Below are 11,435 nucleotides of genomic sequence, written 5' to 3'. Positions count from 1 at the left end.
TCCCTGTGAACCGACCCCATTGAGGCTGAACGCGTCTTGGGGCTTCCGTTAGTTGAACTTGACGAAAACGAATGAGATATTAACCGATCTGGGCGGGGTTGTTGTAGCCGCTACTACAACAACAACATACCTTACTTACATCGATAAGTTTTCATCCTTTAATATCATTTACCCACAGCATCCTGTATTACTTTGTTAGGGCCCCCAATTGCGATCGCGAATTACCCCATTCCCAAGGTCACATTCTTAATTAGATTTGACAATTCTCTGTCCCTGTGTTTTGTTTTTGTTTTCTTCGCTACAAAATGTATGCAAAATGCAGGGTCTTCCTAAAAATGTATAAGTTTCCGTACTAAATTAGGGATATACACATTTATAAACTTTACTTTTCGTACTCAGAAAAAATTCAAGTTTTGATTTGTGAGCTAGTTTCGATAAATTTCCAATAAAAATTATAGGCGGCCCCGATTTGTTCGTAATTCGCATCGTAATTGGATCTGAATTACCAACAAATGAAGTAATTCGCTCTCAAAATTTTGTATGGCGAATTACGTAATTCGAAGGGTAATTGGAGTGCGAATTACGAATGAGAGAGCGAACTACGTAATTGGGGTGGCGTGGTAAAGCCGTATGTGCAACAAAGCGAACGTGATTTCGAGGCATTATCTGTGACATACCTTTTGCGACACCTGATTGGAAGATCGACCTATTTCGGCAGTCAGTTCGAAAACGCCCTATCTCAGAAAACTTTTCAAATCACCCTATTTCAGAATTTGATTGAAAAACGTCCTATCTCAGAAAACTTTTCAAGAACACCCTATTTCAGAATTCTCAAATATTTTCAATATATTTTCAATTGAGGTATCGATATGTATATTTGTTCATTAGTAACACTGGGAGTAATTCGATTACTTGACAAAAATTCCAACCTTCGAAAGGTTCCCAAAAACTTTACGACTACAAAGCATTGCTCTCACTTTGCTGTGGTATCACTAATCTTGTAAAAATATATACACACTCAAAGGCGTAGCTACATAACGAAAGAGAATTTCAAAAATTAAGAAATAAAATATCCAGAATTGTATGCGTAATCGAATTCGTACCGATGCTCTCACTTCCCACATAAGCCTGCGTTTTTCATCGTTGATACAATGAAGTATGCACAGCACTAAGCATTGAATTGGTACAGAATTTAATTAAAAATCCATTTGAGTTTCTCCTACCATTCTGTGATGAACGGAAAGATGTGATAAACCTCCTTTTCGTGAATCAACGACACGCAAGAAGTATGCTCCTAATATACCACGTTTGTGTGAAACAAAATGGTCGGAAAAATATAAGGCTATCAGAAAATTTTCGTTAAACTGTGGAAGATTTAGAAAATTCATAAATTCAGAAAAACTTTTTCACAAGAAAGTCTGCGTATCAATTGCGTGATGTTCATCTTTGCTTTAATTACAATTGCTAAATATTCAACGTTGCTGGGACTTATAGCACACATTTTGCAGAGGAAGATAATAACTAGATCTCATCGCCGCTGGTCAGCATATTGAAAATATTTTGGAATGATCGCAAGAATGCAGAAAGAGTCACTACGGAGTAAATTAAAAAATCTCGCTTGATTACAGCCGATCGAGGAGTAGAATTTCTCTACCACATTGGCAGGTAAAAAAAAAAAAAAAAAAACAGAAGTAACCTGCATCGTTCAATGGAAATGAGTACTGGTCTATAATAAAACCATATCTGTATTCACTATCGCCATCTTTACAACTACGCTTTTCCTATGAAAATACTCCAGCTTTTTCGCTGTCAAGATGGCAGCCATTGTACTACCTCTACATCTACCCTAGGGTTGCCAGAATCTGAAACGAAGAAAGGAGTACATTTCTATTTTCGATAGAAAAAAAGCAGTACAATACATAAAAGAGGAGTACAATTTTTTTTTTTGTTTTCTGCAATTTATTGTTACAAATTACCATTAATTAGGTACAACAAACAAAAATATTTTAGATATATTTTTCAAAGCAACAATAAATAACTAAACTCTACAAGATAATTCCGGACTCTTCCTGAATGTATGGCCATTTTACAACGCTTTTCTCAACTTGCAATTTTGTATGTCCAGACCACCATTTATACTATAAATTTAGCAAAGCTATTTATGGAAAATTCTAGATATCAACCTCGTTGTAGGCATCATATGCAACTAGAAGACTCTAGATGTCGCCCCGCCAGAAGAAGTTAAATATTGCGCCTAAATATATGCACTATTTACATACGTTACAGCGGAAATCGACGACACGCCATTTCTTTAAATGAAATTAACTGCTGCTATATGTATGTATGCATGTACTAAACGTGTATGTTTATACTAAACGTGAGCAAACAACATTTTGCTTACACAGTCTTCTGTTCTCTTTTGCCTGCAAGTTGAATTATTTTAATATCTATTGCAAAATTTTGTACAGATAAAGGCCAATTTATTTTTCAAAAAACCCTGTGCGACAGTTATTATTTTACACCCTGTTTATGATAAAATATTAATAGCTGGGAAAAGGAGTTCAAAAGAAGTACAAAAGTAATAAAGGAGTACATATATAGATATAGAGATATTATTTTTTGGGAGTACAAGGGAGTGCATTGCAATAAAAAGGAGTACGTTTACTCCCAAAAGCAATACGTCTGGCAACCCTACTCTACCCAGAATTCCAGCTGACGACGGTATAGCGATCGGCGGTTAACCACTGTCAAAATTAAAACTCACAAAGGAATATAATTGAGGCGGCAGCGTTTTTACCACCGACGTTTTTTCGGTTGATTTTAATTTATTTATATTTTTACCTCCCTGCGGGGATTGTAGAATGTTGATTGTTGTAATTTCTATTATTTTGACAAGTTTGCCAATGTTTTCACCAATTTTTTCTTCCAGAAAATCTACATACATGCACGTACCGAAAAAATATTTAATTTTAATGAAAATTTTCAAATCAAAATGACAACTGACGGAAGTCATCGTGCGCCGCACTTGATTTTACTATGACGGATTAACTGCGGCAACTGTTCAGCAGGTCACTTACCGGCAACCGCTTTACCGTCGTCTGCTGTAATTCTGGATAGAGCTTAAATGTTCCAGTGAAAAGGTACAAAAGAACGCGAAGCATTTTCAATAGATTTATGATCTAACTAGCCTGAGCCCGCGGCTCTGCTCGCGTGGTAGCAGAATATGGTAGGACAGTTTTATAGCTTGTTTCTTATGGAATGAAATGCAATAATATTTTCGGTAGATATGTCTGAATAACAAATTTCAAGTTCATATGACTTTTGCTTCCGAAGTTATAGCTGATAAAAGTTCCACGCCTATGGGATGTGCCACGCCCCCTTTTATAAACTCATTTCTCAAATTCTTTTGACTAATGTTTCCCAAGTTATAGCTGATTAAAAATGTCATACCTCTGGGAGGTGCCACGGCCCTTGCAAAATTTACTATGTAGTTGCAAATAAAACCATACCTATAACCTTCCCGGTGTAAAAACAAATAAGTGTGCAAAGTTTCGTGCGATTCCGTGCCGCGGTTCAAAAATTTTAAGGTAATAAACAAACAGACATTCAGAATTATATATATAGATTATGGGCATTGAACTCAACCTTTGGTACAATTTATGGAAGAAACAGGAAAAATAACTTGTCCGAAGAAGATTTGAAGGATATTGAAGCAAGAAATAAGTGTATTTCCATTTTGAGCCCTTTTCCATGCACAACAGCGACTGTGTAGCGATCGTTTAGTACACATCATAGGGTAAAAACCTGGCTCAGAAGCACAACAGGAGAAGAAAGGCTTTCGGGATTATGACTCATGAGCGTCCATAGAAAACTCGTTACCGAAAACCGCGAGATGATTCAGAAAATCCGAGACGTTTGTTATTAGTGTAAAAATGGTTAAATAAAAATATATCAAAAAAATTAACAAGTATCTACATACATATATTTCGTTTGGCCCCCCTTAGATAAGATCCTGGCTACGCCCTTGTCTCCACATTAGATTTTGGCGGTGCTATTACTTAAAGCAATTACTTTTCATAAAAACGATCCAATTATTTTCCATAGAAAAAATATGGCCGACAAGATATGGCACTTGCTCAAAGCGAGTCGATACAAGGACTATCTTTTCGGTACCAAGTAGGTATCGAAACAATGATTCGATTAAAAATAGTAGGTGCTCTGAAAGAAGCCTGACCTATGATTATCGGGTAAATTATTGGGAAAACTTACTAAAACTTTTAGTCAGTTTAGCGGTTAGTTTTGTATGTGCTTGGGGAAAAAGTGACCACTTCTCCGGGCGTGTGATAGTGCATCCCTTTCTTGCACACACATGGACGCATTTGCCTTACGGCGCGTTTTCATTAGACAATGCTGTCAAGACAATAAAGAAATACGTATTAGTTTCAAAAACGATGATAATTGTCTCCGTAGCGTAGGCGTCCTGACAATAGCTTCGACAATTCATTTTGAGCAAAATGACAGATGTGAACGTTGTATCTCAGTATATCCAGTAAACAAACTGAGCTGTTTTTTTTACCAAATTTGGTCCCCATAAAGGACTAGGGTTGCAAGCAACGCATTTTCGGCAATTAGGGTGTTGTGCAGCAATTTAATGTGGTGAAAATTATTTTAGAAATGGATAGAAAAATATTGAAGTGCCACTGAACATCTCATGTTTAACTGAAATATAAATGTATTACGAATATTGATTTTATTAATATCCATTTTTTTATTTTACTGCGTCGAAGCGGTTCTACAACTATTTGTACTTTAGTATTTGAGTTAATTGTGAAATATATTAATTGCACGATTTAAGTTATGGGAGCGATTTATTTGCATGGAATTGGCGATAGGGCTGATAGATTTACTCTAAATGAATTGCGAATCTGCGAAAATATCTTTTCAGCATATGAATCTACTTCTTAACTTTTTTTCCCAAAAGTTTGCATACAGGTTCTAAATTATGCGAGTAATATTCAAATATCGTAGCTTGGATGAAAAATTGTCGTAAGTGCAATTTTTGTTAACAGTTTTTGGTTATCTCCTTTTTTGGTAGTTTGGTACACATTAAGTTAATAATGCAGTCGTACTCAACTAATCAAGATCTTTCAAATAGCGGCATCTGTTTTTGAATATTTTCTTTAATTTCTGAGATATTCAGCCCTATCATGAGTTTAATTTTCCCGAACCGGGTCACTTTTTCACTCGTGTATTCACTACGGGTGGATGAATAAATGTCGGAGGAAATTGTGTTTTGGCGAAACTCACGATAAGGCTGATTAAGTAAAAAAGTATCGTTAATTTAGCAAAAAATTGTGTCACTTTTTGGCGTATATCATTCAAAGTGACCACAAAATTGGTGACAAATGGCGTATACTAGAAAGTTATTAAAGAAAATCCTTCATAATTCATAAATGGCTAGCACTAAACTCAAAAAAAGATAATTTAAGAATATCGTGAACTAGAAACATTCTCAGACACTTTGGAGAAAATCTGTAGTTGTGTTTTTGAGAAATTGCATCCCAAATTTCAATCGTGATTTCCCAAAACATGCCGGAAGTAACATGCGACAATTTTTTAACCAGGCGACGATATAACATTTAGCTAAGATATGCTTCTAAATAAATTATAATTGTCATTGCGTTGCGCTTATATATTTATCTCTCTAACGCTTTAATTCTGTATACGTATCTATTTAATAATGGCTCTATGACAAAAAATTCAAGATATGTATTCGTTCATTTTTATTAACTTCATTTCATACATTAATTTTGTGCGGAAAATTATTATTTTTTACCAAATAAGGGGAATAAATATTTAATAAAGAACTATTTCACTTAAATCCAACCAACTTTTGGTTGCTCATAGCTAATTTTGGAACGCGTCCTAAATTATTTTCATAGACGCTAAATGCAACCCTGGGTGCAGCATTAATGAGCTGAAAACCAAAACAAATAGTTTTAAATATTTCTGAAGATTATCTATAGCTGCTTTTACATCATCAAAATTGAGAGCTGTGCCAGGGAACACCGCGTATTTCTCCGTCTTCCATATTACGTTCTTTGCTATTAGCTGTTCTCGAAGCACATATGGCTCGAAACCACCAGGTTTTTTTCATGTACTGGAGGACTTGACAATTTGCTCAGATTATCAATAACCTCATCTACAGTAGGTGGAGGGCTATGGGGTCAAGGCTCTAAAACTGATGTTGGTACCGTTTCTCCACCAGCTAGGGCAGGCCTTCCCAAAGTGGGTGACGCGGCACCCTGGGTGCCGCTAGTGGCTAGAGTATACTAGTAGTGCGGAAAAATTCTTTAGACTTTCCATACACAACGCAAGCGGTTTGATCAAACTTCAACATGGCGGCCAGAAAATCAAAAAAATTTGATTTTTTTTAAAATTACCTTCAGTGGCTCGTCATACCCCATACACAACACAAATAGCTTGCAGAAAAGGGATATTTCGCTCTTAAGCGTAGTTCCCCAGTACATTTTGTCAACGTAAAATTGAATCGGAAAATTTTCAGAAAAATAGACGAAACCGTACTCTTTTCACAGCCACTTTCGGTACTTTTGTAGACCTAATCCGCGTTTCATCCACTTTTCTTCCCGTTTTTGGATACATATTCGGATTTTTTGCTGGCTGGGCTGTTCTCGTAACAAGCGCAGCAGCTTTGCGCACGTGTACTTTGGTTTTGCCGATTTTGACAGTTGTGGTAACTTGTAAATAAACTTTGTTTACAAATCAGCGACAAAGAGAATTTTAGGTATAAGTGAAAAATCAGTTTAAATGGTGTTACTTTGCAATTTTTGAGTGATTTTTGAGTTGAAGACTGCGTAAAAACTAATAAAATGAAGTGCCGTGTGTTAAATTTCGACAGCCGTCAAGATGCGAGATGCGTAGATGCAAGTGCAGCGCTGCGACGAATCGCTGCATTTTGTGTACATAGGGCACGGTAAAACCGTTCTCGAAATGTCTCTTTATTATTATATTGACAGGATTTCATCACAATGACTTCGCTTCTGCTCCAAGCATCCTCCTTTAGCAAGTTAACTAATCAATCCCGCTGAGATGCTGCCGCAGTTTGCTGCATCAGCCTTAATTGCAAAGCAATGGATTGCACTAAAACGTTTGCTGCAGCAGCTTCGATTGCAAAGCAATCGAGTGCACTAACGTTCACTATTCTCTAATAGATTATGTGAAAATGCAATATTTTCGCATTTAACAAAATTAAAACACGTTTTTCGCTGTAAAGTGAACTGTTTTGACAGTTTCAACTCATTCTTCTTTTCGCTCTATTCTTTGTTTACTTGTGGTACACAAATGTCAACGGCCAGGACGGCGCAATCTTGTATTCTATCATTCTTGAATCAACACGATTTAAGAGGCAGTCTTCTCGTGTTAGTGAGGTACCCATTCGCAATGCAAATCGAAGAACGAAGTACTTCAGACTTACGCCACTAGCGACGAAATTTTGAAAGCTATCGACAAATTTGCACAGAACAATGGTTTGAAATGGAGCAAGTGTGCGGATATTTGCGGTGGTTGGAAAAACGAAAGGAGCGATGTCAGAATGAAGCAAGAGGCAGAAAACGCCACGAGAAGTCACTGTATGATCCCTCGGTATTCCCTGGCGACTAGGAAGATGCCGCCACTAGATTTAAAACCCGTATTGGATGACGCTGCAAAGATAACAGAGGCCTGCGAAAGTAAAATACATCTCTGGTTTTTTCTAGCACGTCGAGATTTTTTTTATTGGTGACATGTATATCTTAGTATTTCTAGCAATTTGCATGAAAACTCCATAATTAAACAAAGTAATCAGAAAAACGTATATAACTTCGAAGTTAACATTAAAAAAAATTATAACAGCCGGTTTCGCTAGCAATTTCCATATAACATTCAAAAAGTTGAAATCATTTATCACTTAAGTTGCTTTCGGGAAATTGGCTGTAAAATAATTTTCTTAGCGTTAACGCGCATTACCAGCGTTAACTTGGAAGGTTTAGAAAAAACCATTGTCGAATATTTTCCCAACATTGACTCTGAGGATGGCTTCAGCTGGATAACAAACCCGTTTTCATGTGGCCCGAAAAGTAAACCTACTGAGATGACCAATTAAGCTTCTGAAAACCTTCTGTACATCAGTGAAGACAGCACTTTGATTATTAAATACCACGAAGTGAGCCAAGAGAGTTCTGGATGCAAGTGTGTGCAGAAAACACTGCTGTTGGCAAGATTGCATTAAAAATACTAGTGATTTTTAGGCCCTTATTATGAGTTGCAATCGATTTTCGATCTTCGCTGGTTATCGAAGATCGAACATCGAAAGTGAAATTATGAGCTATGCAACCGTGTCGAAATTTTCGTTGGGTATCGAATTTTCCGTCGAACAGAATTTTGCTTTCGATGTACACCATCGGCGAAGTGTTAGACAATTGTGAAAACTGTATGATTTTGCATTTGTTTTTGACTTTATGGCGGTTAGACACTAATTTCAAACAATTTTTATTCATTTCATGTAGTTCTACCGTCGTGAATATTAAACAAAAGCTCGAAAGGCTGGTTTTACTTGTGAAAGAAAATCCCAATACTCATTTGGCACGATCTCTGAGAACAACATCGTAAGCTGTTGATAGTTTTAAAATACTTTAAATAGATTTGGCTCACAAACGCCTCTTTAGACAGTCAGAAGTTTTTAATAAATCTGTAGACAAATTTCTTAAATATATTTTATGTCAAAATATATTCGAAAGACTTCACTTAACCCCTCTTAAACATTTTCAATTCCTGGCCAGTTTACCAAGTTCTCATCGTCTGACGAATCGTTGAACCAGATTTCCGTTGTACTCATTTTTACCACGTTATTATAAACTCGCTTTCTTTTTTATTTCATTTTTTTTTTTCCTTTATTAACAACATAAACATATAAAATATATACATAAATTTTCTCAAAAAATATAATATTTTGTGCGAGAAGATAGCGAATATATTTTTGGATTTTACTGCAATCAGTTGTGATAGAGGAATTTTTACTAACTAAAGATAGGTACGTGTTGAGTAATAAATTGCGGTGCATTCATATTTGAGTATAATTGTGGTGGTCATCACATTTTGTGTTGACTTACAATCTTAATTAAAAATTTGATAAAAGTAAGTCTATTACATTTCTTTTAAATAGTAGGATATTGTTTATATTTCTTATTTCTACAGGTAATTTATTGAATAATCGTATTCCGTAGCTTCTAATAGAGCTTGCGCATCTTTCTGTTCGGAAAAAGTGTGTTCTGATATTTTGGGAATTTTAATTTGCCACTTCTTATTCAACGTCCGAGTTGAAAGGTAGTGGTTTTCCTGTACTGGTGAGTTGTGCTTTTATTAAATACATACTGTTCCTGAGTGAATACAGGTGTGTGGTAATTTAACAGGTAAATACATATCATATTTTTCACTTAATTTTGTGTGGAGTTTTGAGTGTTTTTTTTTTTATAAAATCGGGGAAACCTGAGAACGATTGCGTGGCGTGGTGTGGCAGCGTCATCTGCTACCATGTCGGCTTCTGACCGGGAGAAAACCTATAGGTCAGGGTCGAGAGCTAGAAAAAAGAAAAGAAAAGGAAATGGCGAAGAAAAGGAATGGCCTCTAAATCAAAATCTAATGCAATTGGATGATTTTTTAAGCAATCCGAATGTGACTAAAAGTAGTGGCCAGGTGGCAGGTGACGCTGAAATGCTTGGCTGGGCATACATGGACGAAAATTATGGCCATGTGCGTAATAGTTTTGGTGGTATAAGTGGTATAGCGGGAAATGGCGGTTCTGCCAACGGTAAAGTACAAAACGCTAGACAAGAAGATGACGCTCATGTAGATAACATACATGAAATACAGGAGGACATACATGACAAAACTGTGCAAAACGAACTACTACTATACTATACAGAAGAGAAAAATACTAATGGCGGGAAACAAAACGTACGTCTAGAAAATGACATGCACAAAGGGCGAAGAAAGGCGCCAAAACGTAAACAAGGAAACTATTTTTTACCCAACCGAACATTAAGGTGAAATATTTGTGCTAATTGATGCATCTAAATCGGAGGCGGTTAAAAATACTAGGGTACGAAATGGGCTCTACCTTTGGAGTAAAATTAAAGACATGGGGTTGGAAGATATAGATACCATTAAGACAATAGGGGTGACTCTATTTAAGCTGGGGATAACAAATGTAAAATCGGCAAATGACATTTTAAGAAACAAAAAACTCTAAGAAAAGCAAATGAGAGCATTCATTCCGAGGTCTTTCATTGAAACCTATGGAGTTATTAGGCACATACCTCCAGACATTACGGAGGATGAAATAAAGTCAAATGCAATTTCTGAAGTCAAAATAACGTTGGTACAAAGATTTACAAGGCGTGAGAGTAGCGAATCTGAAAATCGAATCCCAACTTTCTCTGTTAAAATTGGCTTTGCCTCAAATAATTAATTGCCGAAAGAACTAAAATTAAACCATACGATCATTGAAGTTGAGTGCTTTTACCCTTTTTAACGTCAGTGTCTAAACTGGTGGAAAAGCCTGCAGGGCGAACAAAAGGTGTCTTAAATGCGGTAACCAAGGGGGCTGTCTGCCAGCTTGCAACAAAACCAAGTGCCTTCTCTGTGGTGATGAAAATCATGTAGCAAACGAAAAGAAAAAATGTTCAAAGTGGGAAAAGGAAGAGGAGATTAGCAAAATAATGACAATTAAAAAACTAACTAGGAGGGAAGTAATAAAGACTTACACGCCTTTTGCGTCAAATCGTTTTAGCTTGTTAGATGAGGATGAGTTTCCTGGCTTAGGTCAACGCCGAGAAACCTTAAGAGACAGGGATGCGGAAGTAAACGAGATTCTAACACCAAGAAGCTACGCAGCGATGGTAAAACACAGACAAAACAAAACCAGTCAATTAAAGAAAAAATATATATTGAAGTCAGTGAGCATATGAGTGACAAAACAAAAAAGAGGATAGCCTCAATCGAAGCCTATGGCGGGGTTCTGAAAAAAAAAAATGTACACATTGTGTCCGAAATGGAGAAACTGGTTTTGGAAATGATTAAAATTGCAAGTGATGCTTTTAGAATAATCAATTTTCCGGCAAGGGTAACAGCCTTTGCTCACTTAGATGATAGACTCAAGAAATTCTTCTTAGATTTAGACCACAAGTTTATTACTAATAATCCGCTTTCAAGTATAGAAGTACATGAAGATTCTGCAACATAACTGTCAGTCTTTAAATAAAAATATTATTCATATTGAATTCTATGTAAACAATTTGTTATGAGGGTGCCTGCTGGGTAGGACGAGGTGGTTTCCAGGCATGGTGGCAGGCCCAGGCTTAGCTCGCCGGATGGGGGGG

The 11,435-nt window shown here is 36.4% G+C and overlaps 1 pseudogene; it reads left to right on the top strand.

The window, feature by feature from the left end:
• Window positions 1–8,585, top strand: part of LOC118736104 — a 38,994-nt pseudogene extending 30,409 nt beyond the window's left edge.
• The last annotated feature ends 2,850 nt before the right edge of the window (window positions 8,586–11,435 follow it).

This window comes from Rhagoletis pomonella, unplaced genomic scaffold (genome assembly GCF_013731165.1).
Source record: "Rhagoletis pomonella isolate Grant_MI unplaced genomic scaffold, Rhpom_1.0 Rhpom_scaffold_00003, whole genome shotgun sequence".
In the NCBI taxonomy this organism is placed as follows: Eukaryota; Metazoa; Arthropoda; class Insecta; order Diptera; family Tephritidae; genus Rhagoletis; species Rhagoletis pomonella.
This window is presented reverse-complemented; position numbering and strand designations above follow the sequence as displayed.